The sequence below is a fragment of the Pongo pygmaeus genome, chromosome 7 (assembly GCF_028885625.2).
Source record: "Pongo pygmaeus isolate AG05252 chromosome 7, NHGRI_mPonPyg2-v2.0_pri, whole genome shotgun sequence".
Lineage (NCBI taxonomy): Eukaryota > Metazoa > Chordata > Mammalia > Primates > Hominidae > Pongo > Pongo pygmaeus.
The window spans coordinates 17,820,240-17,845,519 of NC_072380.2; the positions used below are offsets into that span (position 1 = coordinate 17,820,240).

General features: G+C 41.1%; 1 protein-coding gene across 3 annotated transcripts in view; it reads right to left on the minus strand.

The window, feature by feature from the left end:
• The window catches only part of MTUS1 (microtubule associated scaffold protein 1), a 160,684-nt gene that overhangs the window by 129,070 nt on the left and 6,334 nt on the right, over positions 1–25,280 (minus strand). The window contains exon 1 of one of the 3 annotated variants that reach the window (XM_063668550.1): positions 104–201. The exons of the other annotated variants lie outside the window; for them this stretch is intronic. The gene's annotated coding sequence lies outside the window, so the exon portion shown is untranslated. Of the gene's footprint in view, positions 1–103; positions 202–25,280 lie in introns of those variants that run through there. 3 annotated transcript variants of the gene reach the window in all.

A 25,280-nucleotide genomic window follows, 5' to 3' on the forward strand; every position in this document is an offset into this window, starting at 1 on the left:
AAAGCATGTAAGATTTAAAGAGCAGCTTTAAAAAAAAATCACTTTTGAAACTTGAGTGGTTTTAATTTAAATGCCCCAAATCAACCATACCAAGCTAACTTACCTATATTCCTCAGAATATCAAAACCAACTGCTATAAACTTAAGCAAGAGATGTCTCATTCGAGTTATCTGTCCAAACAAAATTTTTTAATGCCTTTGGTTGCACCTCAGAGACTGTCTTTTTCATGGAGCAATGCAGAAACTGCAACCAGACTACAGGAAATCCAAACACCAGACCATACAATGAATCCTCTCTGGGGACTACGATTATTCAAAGACCAGCTCAGCCTTGCAGCAGTAATAGGGTTGAGTGTAGTGACTTTTTTATTCTTCCAAACTAAAGAATTTTCCCTGGACTCTCTGCCAATGAAACATCACAGACTTTTCTGAGGCTTTATAGGCAGAAAACTTGTACGCAGATGTTTCTTGGTTATACTATACACATCACTTACAGTAAAACTGTAAACAAATAAAAACATGACAAGTTCTTTAAGCAATTTTCAGACCATCTCTGAAAACAGAAGGGACTTTTGCCTGTCAGATTAAATCAGCATTCACTGTGGCTGGGTGACTGCTTCTGGATTAAAGAAACTGGAATATTCCAGTGTTTTGGATAATGAAAAAGAAAAAAAAAGTTTTAAAGGTAAGATGTTAAGTATGCATCTATAACATAATTGGAATTTAGATTTAAGGAATAACCTACATTAATCTGGCTACAATTGTACTTCTCATTCCCTTGACTAATTACCTATACCAATAAGTTCTTAGGAGTGTTATATCTTTTAAACTCAGAAGTTCAGACTGCTTAAAAATTCTCAAGTTAATAATACATCAAATAATCTGTGTAAGGAAAAGTTCCTGAAAGACACATACCATCTCATTAGCAGTGGTTCACCATCTCAGGTCAGTGATGAGGAAGGGGAGGCAGAGGGCTGCATTGTAAGTTTGCTTTATACATTTATATAATTATTTAAATATTTGTAATTACTTTTGGAATTTTATTTGAATATCAAAACATTAAAATATATTTATGCTCCAATGGAATCAAATACATGCTTCATGCATTGAAGTTTTCAAATGAACGTTTCTTTCACAGACATTGCAATTAAAAGATCTGGAAATCTTTTATTCAGAATCTTGGGCCAGCATATCTGCTCTCAGCAATGTGAACAACTAGTGTCATCAAAGCTGTTACTTTACAAAATAGTCAGTGTAGTCCCTAAATAAATGTCTTTCAAATTCCAACAACAGATTGTCTGAATCAGACACCTGAAATGCATGCCAAGAAGTCTTGCAAGCAGGCAGTCTACACATGAAAACAAACCCTACAATAGATTCTCTTGAAATTAAATACAACTCTTACAACAAAGACAATTTTACTATTTTCCGATAAACAGGGTCCACTCTTGGAAAAGAGACTGACTAACATGGATAATTCAACGTCCAGTGTTTAGAGTGGCTGAGTTCATTTAACCCAATCTACTAGTTCTGTATGTGAGAAAACTGAGATCTAGAGAAAAGAAGTTACGATTTCTAGTAGTGTCTACTGCATAACTCCACGAGTCACCATTCACACCACATTCTATGGATAGAAACTTTACTGGTCCATTTACATTAAAGATGATGGCCGTGGTGGCCCTAGAATTGTGCAGGGTGCTGGCCTGGATGACTTTTAAGATGATACAATTATTTAGAGGCAGAATCAGGATCAGAATTATCTCCCACTTCTCCTTTAGTTTACCATCATCTTGCCTCATAAATGTATGAAAGAAAGCAAAATACAAATGCATTTAGGATAAAACTCTAATTTTTATCCTTTTTAAAACCTGTGCATTTAGCCACCTTAGGTGAAATGGCATGAATACTGCAGACTAATCCTACCTTCAGAACATCTATGTATTAAAAGGAATGCCTATAGAAACTAGACACACACGTACAAAACAAAATAACTGAAACATTTAAAGATGTCCTACACCAATATACTATATTAAATACTTTGTGTCCCAAAGCTACTGGTGAAAACAAGAATAAATATTTCACTCGTATTATCCAAACTTGAATCCCTATTGTTTTCAATATCCCTACTGACTATACCACAGAGGATTTAAAGAGATTCCTAATTATGACTGTCATATTACGTCTGCTAAAACATAATTATCTGGTCCTGCTTCCCAGTAGAAGAGGCCAGTGTACTCTGTACTGATGTCATACCAAGGAAGCACTTTTGGCTACAATCACTGATGCCAATTAAGATAAGAAACCAGTACATTCGGTTCTCTAGTGGGTTGTTGGAAAGCAGATTAAGTTTTCCTACAAAGAGAAACTAGGCCCAAAACCAGACAAAGTATGTTCAACTTCTTTTTATAACCCACTATCATTCAATGTTAAAGAAAATCTAGACACTAAGTAAAAGCATTTCAGATCATTACTTTGTAAACAGAAAGAGTAGTTCTTCTAATTTCTGAAACAACCACCTGTGATTCAGCACCAAAAAAACACAAAGGAATAAAAAGTAAGGAGAAACCACATGAACATAAGATGCCCTTGAAAAGTACTGGCATGGAAATGAAGATTATATAACAAGACTAATCCATATTAGAGAATCAAAAGGAGATTAAACTCCCAGTAGTAGTTTCCAGAAGAAAAACTACTAAGAACTAAATTATCCTGTACTTTCCTCAGTTCATGCAATATATACACATGCACAACTTTCCCCAACTTTCACCTAGTTGGGATGAGACGTTAATTTAGGCTGAACGACTATTATTTCTCTTTACTCCTGGTATGCCAGAGAGGATCCAAGAGGAAAAAAGATATATAGTAAAATACAAAGATTAGGAATCAGAGCCCCAAGGAAAATAAAAGATTGTACTAAGCATCACTGCAAATCAACGTCTCTGAACAGAATTTTTTAAATATTTTGCAACGTCTCAGATGACCATACGTAGTGCAGCAGCGGGGGAAGAGTCTTCAAGAGTCATGCTAGCCACACTGTCATTAGAGGTGGCCTAGAGATGCTCTGGGGTTATCTGAAACAAGCCAAAAAGCCCAGTATCTATATCAATGGCCTTCCTACATAAAGGCAAATCTAGGGTAAGATACCTCACTTTGATGTATATGTTAGTATGTTTTCTGTTGCTACACCACAGACTGGGTAACTTATAAGCCATCAAAGTTCATTTAGCTCAGGGTTCTGAAGGCTGAGAGTCCAAGAACACAAAACCGGTGTCTCGTAAGGACCATCTTGCTGTGTCATAACATGGCGAAGGGCATCACACAGTGAGAGAGTAGGAGCCTGCCAACTCAGGTCTCACTTCTTACGAAGCCACCAGTCCCATCATGGGGTCCACAACTGATGAACTTATCTAAATCTAATTACCTCCCGAAGACTCCACCTCCAAACATATAAAATTTGGGAGTCACATTCAAATCATAGCAATGGAGCACCAAAATCCCACAGGGTCTTTCCAGGGAGAACTCTGACATGTCCCTCATCACTCCTGTCTGTCAACCAGCTTGGACACAGATCTACACATGCATGTATCAATGACTAGCATTTCTGAGGTGGAAGCTAGGGCCCACAGCACACTATATGTAAATAAGACTAGGAGGCAAACCTAACCATTCCAACATCCATGTTCTTCCCCATTGTGCAACCCTCACACATACATTCCCTCCTTCAGCAACCTCACCTCATTATATGACCTTAACAATCCTGCTGGTAAAGGCAGTCCCCAACCCACAAGCATATAATCTTCCAAAGTTTGCTTGGAGATTTATTTAACTTAAAGCTCATTTTCCTAGATAAATGCTACTAACAGCATTTCTCTTTTAATGGCATTCTGTTAAGAAGCTCCCAGGCTGGCCTCCAATCTGAAACCCATTTAAACCACAATGCAGCTGCTACTACTAGTTTGGGAAAAAACTAGCCCTTCACATCTGTATAAACGCCAAACAGCTGAACACCAGTTAGGACTTTGTTTCCATGTGGCTAAAAGGATCAAAGGTGTTGCTTTTCCTACTTGATTCTGGCTAGTACCACCTCAGTCTCAAATCAGAAGAGGATAAGGACTGGGGAAGAAAATGAAAGTAAGTTTACCCCTTTCTAAAATGTGAAGAAAAGGAAGGGGAGGGGATGCCACCAGGCATTGGGGTGAATCTCATGAGAAGATGCTCAACATCATTAACCTTTAGCGAGATGCAAATCAAAAGCACAATGAGATACCACTTCACACTCGTTAGGACACCTATGATCAAAATGCTGGTGAGGATATGGAGAAACTGGAACCGCCTCGCGTTGCTGGTGGAAATGTCAAGTGGTGCAGCAGCTGTGGAAAAGAATTGTGTGGTTCCTCAAAGAGATAAACATAGAACTGCCATATGATCAAGCATTCCACTCTTATACCTCCCAAAACCAGAAAATACAGACTCCAAGAAATTTGTACATCCATGTTCACGCAGCAGTATTTACAATAACCAAAAAGTGGACACCACCAGAGGTGTCAGTGGCCACCCCTGACAGATGAGTGGATAAACAAAATGTGATCTATACATACAGTGGAATATTATTCAGCCATAAAAAAGAATGAAATTCTGTTACATGCTGCAACATGGCTGAACCCTGAAAATATTATAAGTAAAAATAAAAAAAAAACAGAAAAGGACAAATATTGGATGATTCCACCTACGTAAAGTACCTGGAGTAGTCAAATGAATAGAGACAGAAAGTCAATTCGAGGTTATCAGCGGCTCGGGGAGGGGAACATGGGGAGCTATTGTTAAATGGGTACAGTTTCTGTGTGGGATGATGAAAAAGTTCTGAAAATACTGGTGAAGGTTACACAACTTTGTGAATGTACTTTATGCCACTGAACTGTACACTCAAAAATGGTTGAAAACGTAAATTTTATGTTATGTATATTTTACCTTTTTTTTTTTTAAAGTAACACCACAAATTAGAAGAGTCAGAGCTAATGGCTTCACCTCTCGATACCTCAAACCTTCCCAATCTACAGAATAGGAGAAAAATATCGTACCACCTCCGGGATCCTGAAACTTCAGGCTGCATCATGAGTATCTGAGACCTCAAATGTTAAATCCTCCAATGCAAACGGTCTACATGACAGCATGCATCACGCCCTACACACCTGCCAGGTGGAAGCTTTTCTAAGCTAGACGGTCACACAGAAAGCAGCCATGTGTACATATGAACAAATTTCCTAAGTTTGCAAGTTCTTTGTTAAAATCGTCAATGAAATTCTCACTCTATTAACTTAACTATCATAAAAGAGACATTATATCATAGAAGAGTAAAATTATCATAGTAACCACAGCAAGTATGCTGACAAAGATGTTTTCTATGTAGCTGTTTAGAATAAATTACTAGGACAAACATCTGGACCCATGGCCACCAGACACTGGGCAAACACAGCTCAGGTACAGTCTCCTGGTGAGGCAGCCTGGCCAACCTGGGTGACCCCAGTGGGGGCCTAAAAATAAAAGTGACCACAAGACACACAGCCCGATACTGAGTCGCATGACTACACAGGCATTTCAGAGTGAAGTCAAGGTGCTTAGGTTCCTACTGGGCCACCAAGCCATTCAGCACCAGTGCTGGTCCCATCTGCAGGTAAAAAATGACACAACTACCTCTTCATGGAACATTCCCAGTCAAGGCCCACTTAATAACGAGGTCCTTCTGCAGGGTTAAACAAACCTCAGTTAGAATGCAGTGTGGTGCTGAGTGATCTTTCAAACTTGCTTGTATTTACAGTCAGCCAACTGCAGACTGAACACAGTCAGGAGAAAAAAATATATAACAATACAAAATACACTATAACATAACTAGTATAAATGTATTTACACAGCACTTACATTAGGTATTAAAAGTAACCTAAAGATGATTTACAATCTATGGAAGGATGTGTTTTTATATGCAAATACTACAATATTTTATATAAGGAACTTAGGCATTCTCAGATTTTGGTATTGACGGTGGGGGCGGGGGTGATCCTGGTAACAATCCCTGCAGAGACCTACAGACAATACACAGAAGTCATGCCTGTGTATACGAGGCCCAGTGCAGTCACGCCTGTAATCCCAGCATTTTGGGAGGCCAAGGTGGGTGGATCACCTGAGCTCAGGAGTTCACCAGCCTGGCCAACATGGTGAAACCCTGTCTCTACCAAAAATACAAAAATCAGCTGGGCATTGTGGCACATGTCTGTAGTCCCAGCTACATGGGAGGCTGAGGCAGCAGAATCACTTGAACTCGGGAGGTGGAAGTTGTAGTGAGGTGAGATCGCACCATGGCACTCCAGCCTGGGTGACTGAGTGAGACTCTGCCTCAAAAAAAAAAAAAAAAAAAAAAAAAAAAAAAAAAAAAAAAAATCTCAGATACAAGGCTTACATAAAGTAAGCATTCAATAAATGTTGACTGTAAATTAGATTTTCTTTGCTATTAAACATTACTCATAGGTGATGATGAGTGATATTTAATCACTATTAACAACTATTTTTCTATCTAAATACAAATTTAAGGAAATAGATGTGTAATACTCCCTGGGCTCTCTCCTCTTTTAAGACCTAATTGTAATTGCGCTTTCGGAGAGCAATTTCAACAGCTGTAAGACTCGTTTCATGGTATCTTACTTAAAATGGAAAACCTGGGTGTGGGCTTAGTCCACAACAGTCCCCTTTCTCTGAACACAGCCCCACCTACTCACTGAGGTGGGTTCCACTAAATGAACTAGTAAATTAGCCCTCGTGCAGACACTTAACTCTAACAGTATGCAATTTTCCCTCCCCCAGCATTTGGATTTGAAACAGGTGGCCATGGCCGGGCACAGTGGCTCATGCTTGTAATGCCAGCACTTTGGGAGGTCAAGGTGGTTGGATCACCTGAGGTCATGAGTTCGAGACCAGCCTGGCCAACATGGCAAAACTCCAACTTTACTAAAAGTACAAAAAAAAATTAGCCAGACATGGTGGCACACACCTGTAATCCCAGCTACTTGGAGGCTGAGGCAGGAGAATCGCTTGAACCCAGGAGGTGGAGGCTGCAGTGAGCTGAGATCACACCACTGTACTCCAGCTTGGGTGACAGAGGGAGACACTGTCTCAAAAAAAGAAAAAAAAAAAAAAAAAAAAAAGATGGTCCGGCACAGTGTGTCCCTGGAACTAAAGAACATAAATCCAGGAGTTGTGCATCAACCACCTTCTCCACACACCCAGAAGCAGAGAAAGCAAATCTCTACAGAGACATGGATGGGACCAACGCACCAAGAGGAGCAGAAATGAAAAACAGAGAGGGTTAGATTGCCTCACTGACTTGGTTCCTGATAACCTGCCAGACACTAAGTTCTTAGAAGGACTCCACATCCTTATCACACCTATCCAGTTTTTGTCCCTATTTGCTTGAATTTTTATGACTTTCAATTAAGAGTCTCAAGAAAATTATTGCAAGAAATTTATTATAGGAAATATTTGAGATTTTCAGTATATTTTCCACATCTGTGAAGACTTAGAAATGATGAAAATGTTGACAACAAGGAATTAGAAAACCACAGTACAGTAATTCAATAAAATGCAACTATTTATAAATCATGCAGTTTACAAAACTAGGAAAAATATTTGTGTTTTATGATTTCTGCTATGTAAAATATGTAGAAAAAGCAACACAGGAAAATAAAAACAGATGTGGGTGGGGGTATGGAGCTGTGGGTTATTGATGCCATTTTATTATCTTGTCTGTGTTATTAAACTAGGAAGAAAAATCTAATTGCCAAAAACTTGAAATAACCCAAATGTCCATCACTGGTAGATTATTATTTTTTTTATTGTGGTACATTCATCTGATGAAATACCACTCCACAACAGAAAGGTAAACCATTGATACACAAACCACACAGATGTATCTCAAACACATACGCTAAGCAAAAGACGTCACACACAAGTCTCCATACTGTATAACTCCATTTATATAATATTCTGGAAAGGCAAATGTAAGGGAACAGGATTGGTGTTTGTCTAAGAATGGGCAAAGACTGAAAGGGGCACAAGGAAACTTTGAAATAATGAAAATCTATTTCGTTGATTGTGGTTGGTGGTTGCACAGCTACATGTGTTTGTCAAAATTCATTGTACTATACACCCAAAAAGTGCAGATTTTGCTATATGTAAATTATACCTCAATAAACCAGACTTAAAGAGGAGGGAAGGTGCGGTGGCTCACGCCTGTAATCCCAGCACTTTGGAGGGAGGAGGCAGGCGGACCGCTTGAGCCCAGGAGTTCGAGAGCTGCATGGTGAAACCCTGTCTCTACCAAAAAATACAAAAATTAGCCAGGTGTGGTAGTGGGTGCCTGTAGTCCCAGCTACTTGGGAGGCTGAAGTGGGAGGATTGTTTGGGCCCTGGAGGGGGAGGTTGCAGTGAGCTGAGATAGCACCACTGCATTCCAGCCTGGGTGGCCGAGTAAGACTCTATCTCCGAAAATATATAAAAATAAAAATAAAGAAGACACTGAGCTCAGACACCAAACCAAAGCTACTGAGGCACATGTAAGGTGTCTGTTTTATAATACTGGATAACATTCATTCATCAAATGTACTGAGTGCCCATCTTATGCCAAATGCTCTGCTATGAGCTAGTACAGAGTAAACAAAACAGACCAAAAAAACAGACATAACTACATAAACAAACTACAGGCCACATAGGAAAGCATGGATGCTCTGATTGCTATTATGGGAGTAGGCGTCAGGGAAGGCCTTTCTGAACAAGTCACACAAGCTTAGACCCCAGGAATAAGTAGTAGATAAGGAGGCAGAGATTGGAAAGGTTTCTAAATGTGTCATTACAGCAGTAGTTAACAGCAACTCAACTGTTTCAACATGTGAAGGGTGGTTACAGTTTACTATTTTGCTGTGGTGAGGATTAGGGCCTACTACATAAGAAGCCTTAGTAAATGAAGGTTTGAAAACCGCCTAAAGACAGTGACCAGGAGATGTAATGATGTGTTTTGGATTTCAGGGACCGTCAAGGAGTACGTTCCTCCAATCCTTGTCAGTATTTCAAAAATGATCAACACATGTATGTATTTCCCTGAAATGAGGTTGCCTATGGGTAAACTAAAACCCATGTTCTGGTGTTTAAAAGATTTGTTGTATTTGTTCTTACTTCTGGCTGAATTTGCCATTATTTATTTAACAAGGTTTCCTGAAGCTTATCAACGTTTCTAAATGATAATTATACTCACTCACTCTCTCTCTCACCAAAAATTGGACAAAATGGTCCCAGTTTGACAAACCAAAACCTCTTCACAATACGGGAATCAATCTTGAAGAAGGCCCCCTTCACTTGGCTTCAGAGGCCCTACTCTATCTTGGTTTTCCTCCTAAACTCACAGACTTCTCTTTGGCAAATGCCTCTGAGAGATTCTTCTTTCATCAACCTCCAAGTGTTGGAGGTGGAGGGCAGGGGCAGCCCCTTATTCCTTTTCTTCCTTCACTCACTCTTGTTTCAGATACACTCCAATAACAATTCCCACATGCTCATCTCTAGCACTGATCTTTCCCCAAAGCTCCAGGTTTGAATTCCCAACTGTCAATGTGACATCTCCGTTTACATGTTTAACAGGAATCTGACATGGGTTGATGTGTGTCCCCTCCAAATCTCATGTTGAAATGTGATCCCCAGTGGTGGAGGTGGGACCTGGTGGAAGGTGACTGGGTTATGGGGGCGGATCCCTCATGAATGGCTTGGGGCTGTCCACAAGAGAGAGCGAGTTCTTGCAACATCTGGTGGTTGAAAACTATGTGGCAGCCGACTCTGGGCACACTTCCTATGGCTTTGCCCTGTTCCACAAGGGACAGCCAAAAAAAAAAGTGTGGTACCTCCCCCGTCCCCTTGCTCTTGCTCTCACTATGTGACATGCCAGATTCCTGCTACCTTCCGCCATGACTGGCAGCTGCCGGCGGCCTCATCAGAAGCACATGCCAGCAACATGCTTCCTGTACAGCCTGCACAACCATGAGCCAATTAAACCTCTTTTCTTTATACATTACCCAGCCTCGGGTATTTCATTCTAGCAAAGCAAAAACAGTCTGATACAATCTCAAGCTTCAAGTCTAAAAGGGAACTCTGGGCTTCCAGACCCCTGCCCATTTCCTTCTTGTCCTAGTGTTCCTGGTTTTCAATAAAAGACACCATGAATGTACCTCAAGCCAAAAACCTAGGAGTCAGCAACAATCTGCCTCTTTCCCTCTCTCCCCAGTAGCAACTCCAGTAGGTACTGCCTTCAAAATACATTTCAAAAGCAACCATTCCTCACCTTCACTATTATCCCTGGCCCAACCACTGTCTCTCTCTGGGACTACTAACTGGTCAAATCATGAGCCTCTGCCTCCTTACAATATATTCTCAAAACAGCAACCAGAGTCATCCTTCTGAATTGTACTCAGTTCCTGCCATCCCTCAGTCCAAGCCTTCTAAAGGCCTCCTATCACATCTAATACAAAAAAGGGACCCAGTGACCTAAGACAATAATTAGCAACAGACTAACCTTTATGCAAAAGGTGACGTGAGGCATCATCAAAGGCAAGGGAGTGCTCACTGCCATGACAAATCAGATGACACAGCTTACACTTCATAGTCAATCCTGAGGGGCTGTGGAAGAATCTATGAAAATCAATGACATTTCACCCCTAAATCAATAGGTGTTCAAATAGAATTATCCTCTTATCTAATCAGATCTCCACAATTACCCTGAAGGCTTCAAGGAATAAGAGCGCCTGGTTTTTGACCACTGATTATCTACCTGCACAGCCTCTCAAGTGATCTGTTTCCACCTAAAATGGAACAAAGGAGTCTCTAAAAGAAATACTACGTTTCAAATATCTCATAGCCAATCAGCAAACAGCTACCATTCTGAAAAGATTTTTGTCTCAATTTCCAATCAAAAGTTTCTTCCAGCCCACATAACTTCAACATACAATTTGTACCATATTGTAACCAAAGAGTTATTAGTAAGAATGTTAAATAATCCTCCCCTAAATTTCAACTTAAAATGTGTAGTCTTTGTTTAAATGGCCTGTTGTCTGCAAGTTTTGAAACAAGGCTTCACTTTGTGTTCAAAGGCAGTATAAGGAAACAAGACACGTTACTGTTTCGATTCCTCTGAATGACAGTCATTAACATTAAACACAAGAGTTTCTTACAAATTAGAATTATCCAGAAACCTATCCCAGTAAGCCTAGCCTCATAAAAAGACCAACTTCAATATTTACTTTCATTTCTAACATTTTTTAAATCAACCACTAAGACTCTAACCTCCCTACACAAGCCAAGAAGAAATGCTGGCTCTCCCCTGCACTGGCCACACCTGTCTTTAGACAGCACCCCTTTCCTGCTCGACGGCCTCCTGCCCCCATCATGTGATCAACTTCTGGCATCAGGAAGGCAGCGGTGGCTCTGTGCCATGAGGTCCCTCTTTGCAGGCTGTGGCTATTTTTAGGCTGGCAGCCCCTCTGATTCCTAACTTGGCTCTAGATAATCATGAGGCAGCCTTTAGAGAGAAACCCTTCAGAAGCCAGGCAGGTCCCTGTGGGATTAGCAACACTCCACTGCTAACACAGCAAGTCTCAGGTCCTAAGTGCTATAAAGGCCCTCCCAGGACAGCGCCCTCTAACCTGATGGCCCTCGGTTGGCCAGACCCAAGGCTGGGCTCCCATTTCAAATGGGCAAGTCCGTGGTTTTACGGGGCTAACAAATCAAAGCTGACAGAGATATACTACTCATACATGGATTTTAGCCAGGAAATTTAAAACAACTCACTGATGGGATATTTTTTTCCCTTAAATGTCATGTCCATTCATAACACTGAGATTTCAGATGTGTGTAACAGCTTTGGGAAAAGATATTGATAAAAATATTCAAAGAAAATGTTAGTCACCTTTCAAAAAAAGCACAGCATACCAAGATGATGTAGTAAGTTAAATATTCCCTTGTGCTATTTATAAACATAACCATATACTGTATCATTTCTAATTGGAAAAGGTCTACCAGAAACACTACATACATCTGATGCTAAAACTATACATTATCTTCTGCTACGCCTCTAGGAAAGAAGACTATAATAACTTGAATCTTAAGAACTACACATTCAAGATAAATATTTGATTGGTTTTTCCATCTCACTATTAAAATGAAGCATAAGACCCTCAAATTAGGTTTAAATGTTTTAACAGTGAAGTGTTATGGGAGAGTACATCCAAAAACACAGAGAAAATACATTTATGTATTTCATATCACACCTTTCCTCCAAGGCCATCATGACATCAAAACTGATCCCTTTTCTTTATCCCTAACTTGGATTTTGTGAAGAATTGTAACATCTTTTCTGAACCCACAAGTCTATGGTGTAAAAAATGTTTGATCCCCAGGTTTCTACTGGTAACATTAAATGAAGACCTTATGAAACCTGGCCGGGCATGGTGGCTCACACCTATAATCCCAGCACTTTGGGAGACAGAGGTGGGTGGATCACCTGAGGTCAGGAGTTCAGGACCAGCCTGGCCAACATGGTGAAACCCCATCTTTACTAAAAATACAAAAATTAGCCAGGTGTGGTGGTGGGCGCCTGTAATCCCAGCTACTCAGGAGGCTGAGGCAGGAGAATCGCTTAAACCTGGGAGGCGGAGTTTGTAGTGAGCCAAGATCATGCCATTGCACTCCAACCTGGGCAAAAAGAGTGAAATTCTGTCCCAAAACAAACAAACAAACACACACACACCCTTAAGAATGCAATGAGGATAACATGTTGGCCCTTGTATTTGAGAAGGCAACCTGGCTTGACTCTGAGCTACAACTCCAAGAAATAAAGAGGATTTGCTCACTGGTCCTAGCTCTGACAATAAGCACCTGCCTAGTGAAGTCTCTGGCTGTGAAGGTGAGTGAGGTGTTCTCTCCATTCCATCCACTCTGGAGTTGGAATTTTCCAAACATCGCTAAAGGTGGGGGTGTGCCAGGAAAATAAAGGAATACAACATGGACCAGCCAAGTTCCCTCTCTTACCCTCATAAGCAAAACAAAGCCTCAGTGCTCCAGGACTGGCTGCTTTTTTGCCTTTCTTAGATGGGAGTGTAGGAAGAGGGAGCCTATCAGGCCTTAGAATCTGTCCTCACTAGACATGGAGGAGGAGATGATGTAATTTTTTTTTAAATAAAAAGATATGCAATGCGCATGCTGTTGTGCTATGAGAAGAATGTGGAAATTCACAAGTTGGGCATTGTTTAGCTTTGTATTCCTGTCACTAATGTGTTCAACTCAGCCTGAGGCTCCATGAAGACGGTCCTTGAGTCTGACTTCCAAGGGTCTGACAGCCTATTGGTGACGGCCCTTACAATCACTGGTATCTGAAGCTCAAGCAAGACAGACACCAACTAAGTGACCCCAGCAGTAATTTCTCAAAAAACAATTCAGTAACATGCGGACTCCATCCTTAACGACAATCTGAGGCTCTGCTGTGGTCAACAAATGCCAGTGACCGAGGCCCGGCCCACCACTCCAATTCCCACAGACCTGTGGGCCCCCATGACATGAAGGTCACTCAGAGCTCAAAGGCAGAGATGAATGCAATGAAGATTTCCACTGAAAGATGGTAGAGAAATGTTCTACCCACACTCACTCAATTGAGATTTGTGGAACTGAACGGCCCCCAAACATTTTAAAAGCAAATAATTCAGTATCCATTCATGCCTTTCTCCAAATGATTTCAACTCTGTATAAAGTATTTAATCATAAGTTAAATAAAATAACATCTCTCCTTTTGATACTAACTTCCTATAGCTTAGCTGTTATAGGCAACATGGCAGTGTGGTTTAACTGAATCCACATTTACAGTTGAGAATACTCCTATTCCCTGCTGTTACATCAATGTAAGATGTTTTAGTTGGCAATCTAAACCCTGCTAATTTTCTTACAACTGTTTTTTTTTTTTTTTTGAGACGGAATTTCACTCTTGTTGCCCACGCTAGAGTGCAATGTTGCCATCTCGGCTCACTGCAACCTCCACCTCTCTCAGATTGAAGTGACTGTCCAGCCTCAGCCTCTCAGGTAGCTGGGATTACAGGTGCGCACCACCATGCCTGGCTAATTCTGTATCTTTAGTGGAGATGAAGGTTCACCATATTGGCCAGGTTGGTTTTGAACTCCTGATCTCAGGTGATCTGCCTGCCTCGGCCTCCCAAAGTGCTGGGATTACAGGCATGAGCCACCATATTAAGAGACTTTCAAGAATGAAATGATCCCTGTGTAATTTTTACAATATTCAGAGTTCCAACTGGCTACAAAAAGAGGAATGTATACAATAGCATGCAGAACAGTCTCCGAGAAGTTCCGTGGCTACAGAATGGGGGCATTTCTCACATCACTCTGTCAGCTTCCTTATCCCTGTTACAGAGTGACCTTTTTATAATAAGAAGAACTTTTTTTTTTTTTTTTTTTTTTTTTTTTGACACACAGTCTTGCTCTATCACCCAGGCTGGAGTACAGTGGTGCAATCTTGGCTCACTGCAACCTCCGCCTCCCAGCTTCAAGTGATTCTCGGGCCTCAGCTGCCTGAGTACCTGGGATTGTAAGTGTGCACCACCATGCCCGGCTAATTTTTGTATTTTTTGTAGAAACAGGGTTTCACCATGTTGGCCAGGCTGGTCTTGAAATCCTGGCCTCAAGTGATCCACCTGCCTCGGCCTCCCAAAGTGCTGGGATTACAGGTGTGATCCACTGCACCCCACCTATAACAAGAACTTTTATTCATGTAACAAACATTCCTAGGTCCTCTATCACATGCCAGCTTCTTTGCTAGGTGATGGGGACACAATGCTGAACAAGACGGTCCCAGCCTTCAAGGAGCCTCCAAAGAGCCTCCAGTTCAGCCAGGACGACAAAAATGTACAAGTAAATAATTACAAAAACTGCAAAGGTAGAAGCAACTGGAGGCTAAAGGGACCCAGAAAATAGGCTCCATTGTTACAGATATGGAGAAAACAGTGAAATGTCACTTCCAGAAGAAGATAAAGCTTGAGCTGAGACTAAGGCATAGGCAGGTGAGTGCTTCTCAGCCTTTCGGATTTTATGGATCCGTGACATCCACACTCCAAAACTCTGCAGAGACAGCATGGGGATGTCAGCTTTAATTTCGCCATGAAGGGCAATTCAGACAAAATTTGTACTACTGCCAACACATCATAAAAGGACATTATTTTAACACAAAAAGTGAAGGGGGTACAAAGCTGCAGCATGAAGAACATTCCTTTAGTTTACGTAACATACATTTAGCCTTATGAAAATCTTGGTACACTGTATTTTTATTCCATCTCACCATGTTCAAGTCAACATTCTGTCACCAGGCACCCCAGGGTCACAGATGCACATTTGGAACCTCTGATCTAGATGAGAAAGGCAGTGGTGAGATCTGGAGGGCAGTTTCTCACCTCTGCAAAGATCAAAGCAACAGACCAGGAGAGAAAGAAATACACCAAGGGAAGTACTGAGAGGGCCGATGGATCAGCAAAGGCCTAAGGCCAGGTATGGTGGGTAATGCCTGTAATTGCAGCACTTTGGGAGGCCAAGGCAAGAGAATCTATTGAACCCAGTTCAAGACCAGCCTGGGTGACACAGTGAGACCCTGTCCCTAAAAAATTTAAAAATTAGCCAGCCGTGGTGGCACATGCCCATAGTCCCAGCTACTCAGGAGGCTGACACCAAAGGATCACTTGAGCCCAGAAGTTAGAGGCTGCGGTGAGCCACGATTGTGCCAAAGCACTCCAGCCTGGGTGACAGAGCGAGACCCCATCTCTGGAAAAAACGAACAAAAAAAAGCAGCCTAGAACACATCAAGGAAGGGTCAGTGTATTCTGACCCTTCTTGCAATGGAAGCCACATCACCAACACACGCACAAGCCTAGGACAGAGGCACCCAAAGACCAACCCCAGTGAGCTGCTTCCGTAGAGGCCAGAGAGGTCTGGAAGGCAGTGCCTGGCACCAGACAGCCCTCACCTGCTGCCATGATGCTAAAAGCTCCTCCAGGACCCAGCCACCATCTCAGATAAAAGCTCTTCAAGGACCCAGGCACCATCTCAGAAGTGGGTGTGCCACTGAGGAAGGAGGAAATCTATCCTTCAGAGGAGAGAAGAGCCTCAGATAGGAAGCGTGAACTGACCACACTTAAAATCCTCAAGTAGATATTTATCTGCAAGCGACTGTTTGAAACCAAAAAACACTGAGTTATCTTGAGGTTGCCACATTATATGTTCTCTACAAGTGAGGTGAAATGAGGATGTGTGAGGCAGTTGTGTTATAAAGAAATAAAGTTCCATTTGGGGTCACAATGTATAAGTGTCTCACCTGCTTCTGTAGTTGAGAGACTGGCTGGGGCTGGAAGAAATGGATCCACCAGAGCGGTATGAAGGAGTTGGGTTTCCCATTTGATATTAAGAGTTAAGGTGCTATGTTAACAACCAACATTTAACACACTGCAGGGATAGCACTTTATCACAAGAGACTTTCACTCAGGCCACAGCACATCAGTTCTTCGGATCCCTTACGAACTCATCCACCTCAAACCAGCACATACTGTTTTGTATCATGACTATACATTTCAGAAAGAAAATAAAAGTAGAATTTTTTAAAAAGACTTTTTCCTAGTACACTTGACAAGCTTTGTGGAGTGAGGCTGACCTCATTGCTGAAAAGCGATCGGAAGCCTCTGGACATCATAAGGGCTGGTGAGAGAAAGCGCTGTGTAAACACAGTGTTTGGCACATCCAAGGACTGACAAGGAGGGGCCACCGCTCCCTGACACCCTGTCAATTCCACTGCTCCACTCCAGGCGAGCACAGTGTGTGAAGCCAGCAGGAGGAACAGGCCACAGCCTCCACCATGGGTAAAGATAACGACATCAGTGCACAGCTCTTCAAAGTCCACAGTGTTCCCACAGTCATCCTCCAGTAGACAGTCCCATGGGACAGACAGGTCACATGACAGCCATATTCCCCCATCCCTCCTCCGAGATGCTAAACCTGATGTTTCCAGAAGTTGAGTACCTTGCTCAAAACACAGAGTTAATAAAGAGCAACAATGGACATTAAACTCTACTCCAAAGTGTAATCTTGATCTATTTCCACCTTCCTCCTCACAATAACCAAATCACCTAAACACCTGGTAGGTCTGCACAGCCATGGACCCTATAGCCACCTGATACGAGGAGCATACGTTTAATAAGGAGCTCCTAAACTGACTCAGGAACTGGGTTACCTGTTACAGGCCAAAAATATTCTTGGCCTCATTTTCCTCATGGACAAAAACTGATTCAACAATCCATCTCATAGGGTCGTTTTAGAGTTAAATAAAATGTATACAATTGTACATTGCTACTGTTATGCCAACAACCTTGTAAAACAAGCCTTATTATCATCCTCACTTTTCTGATGACCAAAGCTCAATAGCTTATTCATCCAGTCAAGAAGACTTTCCGACTAGACGCAGTGGCTCACACTGTAATCCTAGCACTTTGGGAGGCCGAGGTGGGCGGATCACCTGAGTCAGGAGTTCAAGACCAGCCTGGCCAACATGAGGAAACCCATCTCTACTAAAAATACAAAAAATTAGCTGGGCGTGGTGGCGGGTGCCTGTAATCCCAGCTACTCAGGAGGCTGAGGCAGGAGAACGGCTCGAACCCGGGACGTGGAGGTTGCAGTGAGCCGAGATGGCGCCATTGCACTCCAGCCTGGGCAACAAGAGCAAAACTCCGTCTCAAAAAAAAAAGACATTCTAGGGTGATGGACACATTCTGTATCTTGATTGGTGTGATGGTTACACCAATGTGTATTTCTCACAACTCATATAATTGCACACTTAAGCCAGGTGCACTGCATTTCATGATACTTAATGTTATCTCAAAAATTGTTTCAAAGATCACGTAGTAGTGAACAGCAGTGTGTATTCTGAGACATATTCATGAATTCTTACTGGAATCTACAGATATTTCCGCATTCTTTTTCTGTAATCTGCTTGCCAACTAATCCTTCCTACCCAACTGAAACCCTTAAATGTTGACGATAGCTACTAGTTACCATTTTTGTCTCTTTACTCAGAATTTCATGTTTTACTCTTACATCCTGAACATACTCATCTAGAACCTTCTACCGAAGTAGGTCTCTGGCCACAACCCAGTAGGGTACGATAGCCACAGACTAAACAACCACCTTGAAAAGCAGGTCAGGAAGGATCATGTGCCAGCTGCCTGCAGTCCTAACCCAACGGACTTCTGAGAATCTCAACTATATTTCTCAATCTAAGTCAACATTCCTTCAACAGTTTATTGAACAAAAATAAAAAGCACAATTCTAAATCCGTCCCAGAGGAAGGAACAAAATAAAGTCCTTGCTCTCCTAGATATCACATCATATTGTAGATGATTTTCAAAATTCCATCAGAAAGTAACCTTTTTCATGAAAATCAGTAAACAAGTACATCAGTAAACAAGTATAAGAGTCAAAACAGTAAGTTTCAGGATAGTACTGGGTCCAAAGTATTTACTTTTATACAATGAGGTGTTTGTATAGAAGTAAATAATTAAAACCACCATCTACACCCAGGGCTTATCAAAGGCACTCTCAAAGACTGTACAGTTATGCTAAAGAAATGATTTGATGTACAGACTGTGCATGCTTTTAGTTGTCTTTTTTTTTTTTTTTTTTTTGAGACGGAGTTTCGCTCTTGTTGCCCAGGCTGGAGTGCAATGGCACGATCTCGGCTCACAGCAACCTCTGCCTCCCAGGTTCAAGCGATTCTCCTGCCTCAGCCTCCCGAGTAGCTGGGATTACAGGAATGAGCCACCACGCCTGGCTACTTTTGTATTTTTAGTAGAGACAGGGTTTCTCCATGTTGGTCAGGCTGGTCTCCAACTCCCAATCTCAGGTGATCTGCCCGCCTTGGCCTCCCAAAGTGCTGGGATTACAGGTGTCAGCCACTGCACCCGGCCACTTTTAGTTTTTAAATTATATGCAGTTAGTTTTTAAAAACTACCTAAAAGGTAGCTCAGACTGTTTGACGGACGTGGGGGTAGATCGCATGCGCAGGGCAGAGTTTACAGCTGAAATATAAAATCTTTACCCCAAAGTGTTAAATGACCATGAACATTTCCTTGTTTAGAAACTTCAGAGTTGTCCTCTCTCTCCAAAGTCCACTTGGTGAAAAGGAAATAATTTTCCATTTGAATCATGCCAACACCAAATAGAAAATGTCTTTATGTGTTTGTAGTTACGCAAGTTGGCACCTCACCTTATACCTCCCAACCTTTATTAAACATCGACTTCCTGCACCTTTTTCTTGAAAATGATTACCTATGTTAGGCTTTCTGCTAGCAAGAGTTATTTAACAGAAAGTGACTGTATATACACATTTAACTCACAGCAGCAGCCCAACGAGAGCCAACCTCCATCCAGGGCCTACTTATACAGTCCTAACCCTATATATTCCTTAGAAGACAATTTGGAAATAGAGAACTGATGACTTTTAGGGCTAAAAATCATGACTGATATTCAGCTGAAACTGCGGTTTTGTGAGGGCATTCATCCCTTCCCAGTTGTGACACTGGCCTCACCTCCTACTTCAGTTTCCATCTGGGATTACCTCCATTTCCTCCACTAATTACGTGCCTCTCTGTAGCTTACAATAAGGAAACCGAATTCAAGATTTCTACTTTTAAAAAAACTTTCGACTGGGCACGGTGGCTCACACCTGTAATCCCAGCACTTCGGGAGGTTGAGACAAGTGGATCACAAGATAAGGAATTCAAGACCATCCTGGCTATCATAGTGAAACCCTGCCTCTACTAAAAATACAAAAAATTAGCCAGACATGATGGCACAAGCCTGTAGTACCAGCTACTCGGGAGGCTGAGGTAGGAGAACTGCTTGAACCCAGGAGGCGGAGGTTACCGTGAGCCGAGATCACACCATTGCACTCCAGCCTGGGTAACAGAGCAAGATTCCATCTCAAAAAAAAAAAAAAAGTTTCAGGAAAAAAAATAGTAGTTTCTATCCAGCATATAAGACTTCAGACTGCTAATCTATAAAGTGAGATACAAAAAATCTGATTATTCAAATGATTGTTTCTATAGAGTTCTATTAGGATTTATTGAAAAAAGCAGTCTGAAAGCTATAAAGTCCTATGTAAGTGGAATTCATGATTGTAATGATCTGTCAGTTTTTCACTTGTGCTACTAATCTGAATGGCTTACAACATTTAACATTCGGTTTTGTGTTCTGTGATTAGAAAATGTGAAAATAAACCATAATTCTCAGCTATGTCATTTGAAATTTTACATATCAAAACTACTGCATGACTTGGCCTGGCACGGTGGCTCACTCCTATAATCCCAGCACTTTGGGAGGCCAAGGCAGGTTGATCACTTGAGGTGAGGAGTTCGAGACCAGCGTGGCCTACATGGTGAAAATCCATCCTACTAAAAATACAAAAATTAGCCGGGCATGATGGCAGGCACCTGTAATCCCAGCTACCCAGGAGGCTGAGGCAGGTGAATCGCTTGAATCTGGGAGGTGGAGGTTGCAGCCAGCCAGATAGTACCACTGTACTCCAACCTGGGTGACAAAGCAAACTATCGGTGGGGGCGGGGGGAACTTTTATCCCATTTCAGCACCAATGTATAGAAAATCCTGGCAACAGAAACTTATTACTTCCACTCGCATTAAAACTAGTCAAATAACAGTATCATATTGGGTGTGGGAAATGGACCGGTACAAGTCCAGTCCCAGTTCCATAACTTACTCGCCATAAGACAAAACATTTATCCAAATAGTTCTGGTCCCCAGTCTCCTTCAGTATAAAAGAGAGCACTCATGACCTGCTCTGCCCAACCACAGGGCTGATGTGATCAGTTCTTAATATCATATTTACAATGTGCTTGCCACAAACATAGGGAATTAATATTTCACTATGCTTAAAAGATGAAAATACAGAATTGCTTTTATATTTAAATACTGTATATTAATAGTAACATTTTATAATTGAAACTCTAAAATACAAATATTCTGGACTATGTTACAGGTGAAAAATTAGAACAGGGAACCTTAGTACTGTAATATCCACAAGTCCAAGATTAGTTCAAAGTGATGACTCAATTCTCTTTCGAATGCGCTGATTGATAGCAAACAGGCAACATAATTTACAGACTTTACCAAAGATAAAAGTATCTACTTTGATTTTTTGAAAATACAGTTCAAATGGAGTATCAGCAGCTCACTAGACTTAAACTTTCAAGAAAAACAAGAGGTGACAAAGTTGGAGTCTGAGAATAAACAATCTCCAATGTTTGGTACAAATCAGTTCCTCCTAAGGAAGAGGGAAAGTTATCAGCCTCCTGAGCCTAGAATTTAACTCCCAACAGACAGCACCAGCAGATCCAAGCAACACCTCCAAGACTAAGCAGCAGAAATTAAATGAAACACCTATCTATGAATCGGAAGATTTAATTTAAAACTAGAGACAAAGGAAGGTTATTAGCACCCATTGATCATTTTCTATATACCTGACACCTGTGTCAGAATAACCCCAGGAGACAAGATACTACCCCCACCTCCCAGCGTCCTGATGAGCCAACTGGGGAGCGAAGGTAATGAAATTTCCCCCAAGGTCACATGGCTAATAGGAAAATCTCAGACACGACCCAATTTTGCCTGTTAAGTCTGTGCACTCTCTATGACATTACTGCACCAAATGTTCTGGATACCCATTACGTTTTTCCAATTCTATAATAAAGTATGTCCCCAGAGTTTCATAATGGATGTCACGGTGGGCAAAATCTAGCTAAATGGTGAAATACCTCTATTTATTATTTGAAATTCAATGAAAACAGGAGGAAAGAGAGAAGAAAAGCAGTCCCTAGCACTGAAGGATGGAGGGCTAATCATTCAAGATCAAAACAACTCACACTATATAAGGAGAAAATAGTTTTCATTTGATTATATATCTACAAGGTTATACATTTTTAAATGTTCAGCTTAATAAGCTATAACCAGAACTTTCCAACAAAATAGTCTTATCTGCAATATAAAATGGTTTAGGTTTTCTCATAGAAACAGAAATGTAGGATTTTTCTTACCTCCCTTTTCATTGACTGACCCTATTCTTTTAAATTCAAATTAAGAGTAAGTAAATCCCTTTGCACAGGTGCCATCAAAAACACTATAAAGCAACATCAAAAGGCTGGGCACGGTGGCTTACGCCTGTAATCCCAGCACTTTGAGAGGACAAGGTACGCAGATCACCTGAGGCCAGCAGATCGCCACCAGCCTGGCCAACATGGGGAAATCCTGTCTCTACCAAAAATACAAAAATTATCCAGGCGTGGTGGCGCATACCTGCAGTCCCAGGTACTCAGAAGGCTGTGGCATGAGAATTGCTTAAACCTGGGAGGCAGAGGTTGCAGTGAGCCGAGATCACACCACTGCCCTCCAGCCTGTGACAGAGCAAGACTGTCTCAAAAAAAAAAAAAAAAAAACTGAAAGCAAAACAATTTTTTAACATTAAACAGAAAATACTTCTTCACAACATTAAACAGAAAATACTTCTTCACAGCATTAAATCAAGTTCAATAACAAGCAAGTCTAGTGAACTACTGAAAAGTTTTACATAAATGCAAAACTACTCTGAAACACAAATCTTATTAGATGTAAAGAGAAAGAACAATCCTAGCCTGAAAAGTTATCTGAATTCCTCTTTAAGTTGTACATACATTTTTCTCTAAACAGAAAACAGCCCAAGTCCCCAGTCAAGAGAAACTGTCAACTTGCGATTGTCTGCATGAATAGAGAATGTCATAAATCATGAGTGGAATCAAGTACGTACATGTATTTGCACATGTGTATGCCAGATGTTCTGAAACTGACCCTTCATAATAAAACAGTAACTCAGAAGGAACAGGAAACTTGGCACCTTCCAGCTCTGATGCTCTGCTCCCAAAGCCATGGCCGTTCAGTTGGACACAAGACTGAGGCTGAGCTACCTTCCCTCTGCTTGCTGAGTATGAAACACTGGATGAGGGGGTGAGGGCAAGAGGCGAAGGCAAGGAGCAAGGCAGAGAAAAGCAATAAGGAAATTAATACCTGTGGTTTAAAAGACCTTCCAGTAGCTGTGACTATCTGAAAAAAGAATTTCAAATTCCCATGCCATCAGAGCTCTAGATGATTTATTCCAGACCACATCTGGGAGAAGCAATTATAAAAGTAAAAATGTACCCAGCATCCGAAGATTTAGACCCTATCCTTAAGGAGCTTGCAAGATGTAGCAAAAAGATACTGGAAAAGGTAACTAAAGATTCTCACTGAGAGAAATTAAGAGACGCCAAAGAGTGCAGTGCTAAGTATTTTCCTTCTTAATCCTTTTGGTGAGAAGGAAAAGGGTAAGCATGATTAAGGATAAGGATGCTTTATATAACCAAGAATGTCGATACAACCTATGTGACCAAACTTTGGTCAAGACAGCAGGTGGAATTTTTAATGCAGAGCCCAATGTTAACAACCTGGGAGAATATTTCGAACAACACAAACACTAACATTTCCAAAACTGCACTTTTCACAATGATTGGGGTTTCTCTGACTCCTCCAAGAAAAGAGGTCAAATTCTTTTTTTTCTCTTCTACCTCACAGTGTTTGGCCCACAGAAAGTGCTCAAAAATGGCTGAGGCCGATGAAAACCAAACACAGGCCGGGCACAGTAGTTCACGTCTGTAGTCCCAGCACTTTGGGAGGCCAAGGCGGGTGGATCACCTGAGGTCAGGAGTTCGAGACCAGCCTGATCAACATGGTGAAACCCTGTCTCTACCAAAAATAAAAAATGAACACGGGCGTGGTGGTGCATGCCTGTAATCCCAGCTACTCAGAAAGCTGAGACAGGAGAATCGCTTGAACCCAGGAGGCGGACATTGCAGTGAGCCAAGATCACGCCACTGCACTCCAGCCTGGGCAACAAGAGCAAAACTCTGTCTCCAAAAAAAAAGATAAAAGAAAAAAAAAATCAAACATAATATTCTAACAGCAAGGATTTTTACTCATGCTTTTTATTTATCATTTGACATGAAAATATAAGCCTAACTATACACTATGTATAAATGACTTGGTTCTGTATGTGGGGCCTAGATTGGGGAACTAATACAACAAGTGAATTTTTCTTGGTAGCTAGGTCCTGGCATGGCTCAGCTCTTTTAAATCCATCTCTCGTTCTCCAATGTCCTTCTACCCTACCCTGCCCCACCAGCAAGGAGGACTTCTGCAATCCTCACTTCAATTAAAGCCTACTGGCTTACGGTCACAGTAATAAGCAAATATGGTTCAATTCTGTAATGTGATTAACAACGAAATGATTACAGTGTAGCAGTTTACAGTATGATAAAAAATAAGATTTTAATAGTGCAAGGTGATTTAATCAGAATTCTGGGAAATATGACTCAACCACCTTGACACAGAGGTCAGGGGAAAGGGGCAGGTCTACGTTTCAATGTCATCTCTGAAACTGCTCATATCTATGCTGGCTTCTATTTTCATTGCATAAAGCTAGCCAAGTGAGCTATGTTTTACGAGGACACGCAGTTTCAACTTCATATCATTCACAGCTAACAATCATGTAAAAATCTACAAAATAAACATTAAGGAAAATAAATTTCTTATTTGTCATTGAACACTGCTGAACACCTCCTATGAACTGCTTATCTGAAATAAGGTGAAGAAATATTGATTCTTTTCATCCAGATTGGTATATGCGTAAATAACACCTGAGTTAAATATTACCATGTTTCCAATGTACAAAAAGCATAAAAGATAAGCTAACTACCCAACAGTCAAGACTTAATGAACACTGTCACAAACATTATTTACACAAGAATGTATGTTATGTGCTTCTTCCTACTCTCCTGATAAGTACGAGTCTTTCCCAAGATTCCCTTTTCAATGTCATTTTAGGACACAAAATGTCCTTAAATGTTTTAGTTAACAGTAGAAGATCAGAATAATTATACTTGATTAGTCCTCAAATTTAAATACTAATTTTCTTTTCTTCTGCATCAAGCTTAAGACACAATTTACTTATAAGGTAGACATTTATGCATTTAAAAGAATAAGGTCATTTGATGGTTTAAAAACCTCTTCCAATACCTCTTACCTGAA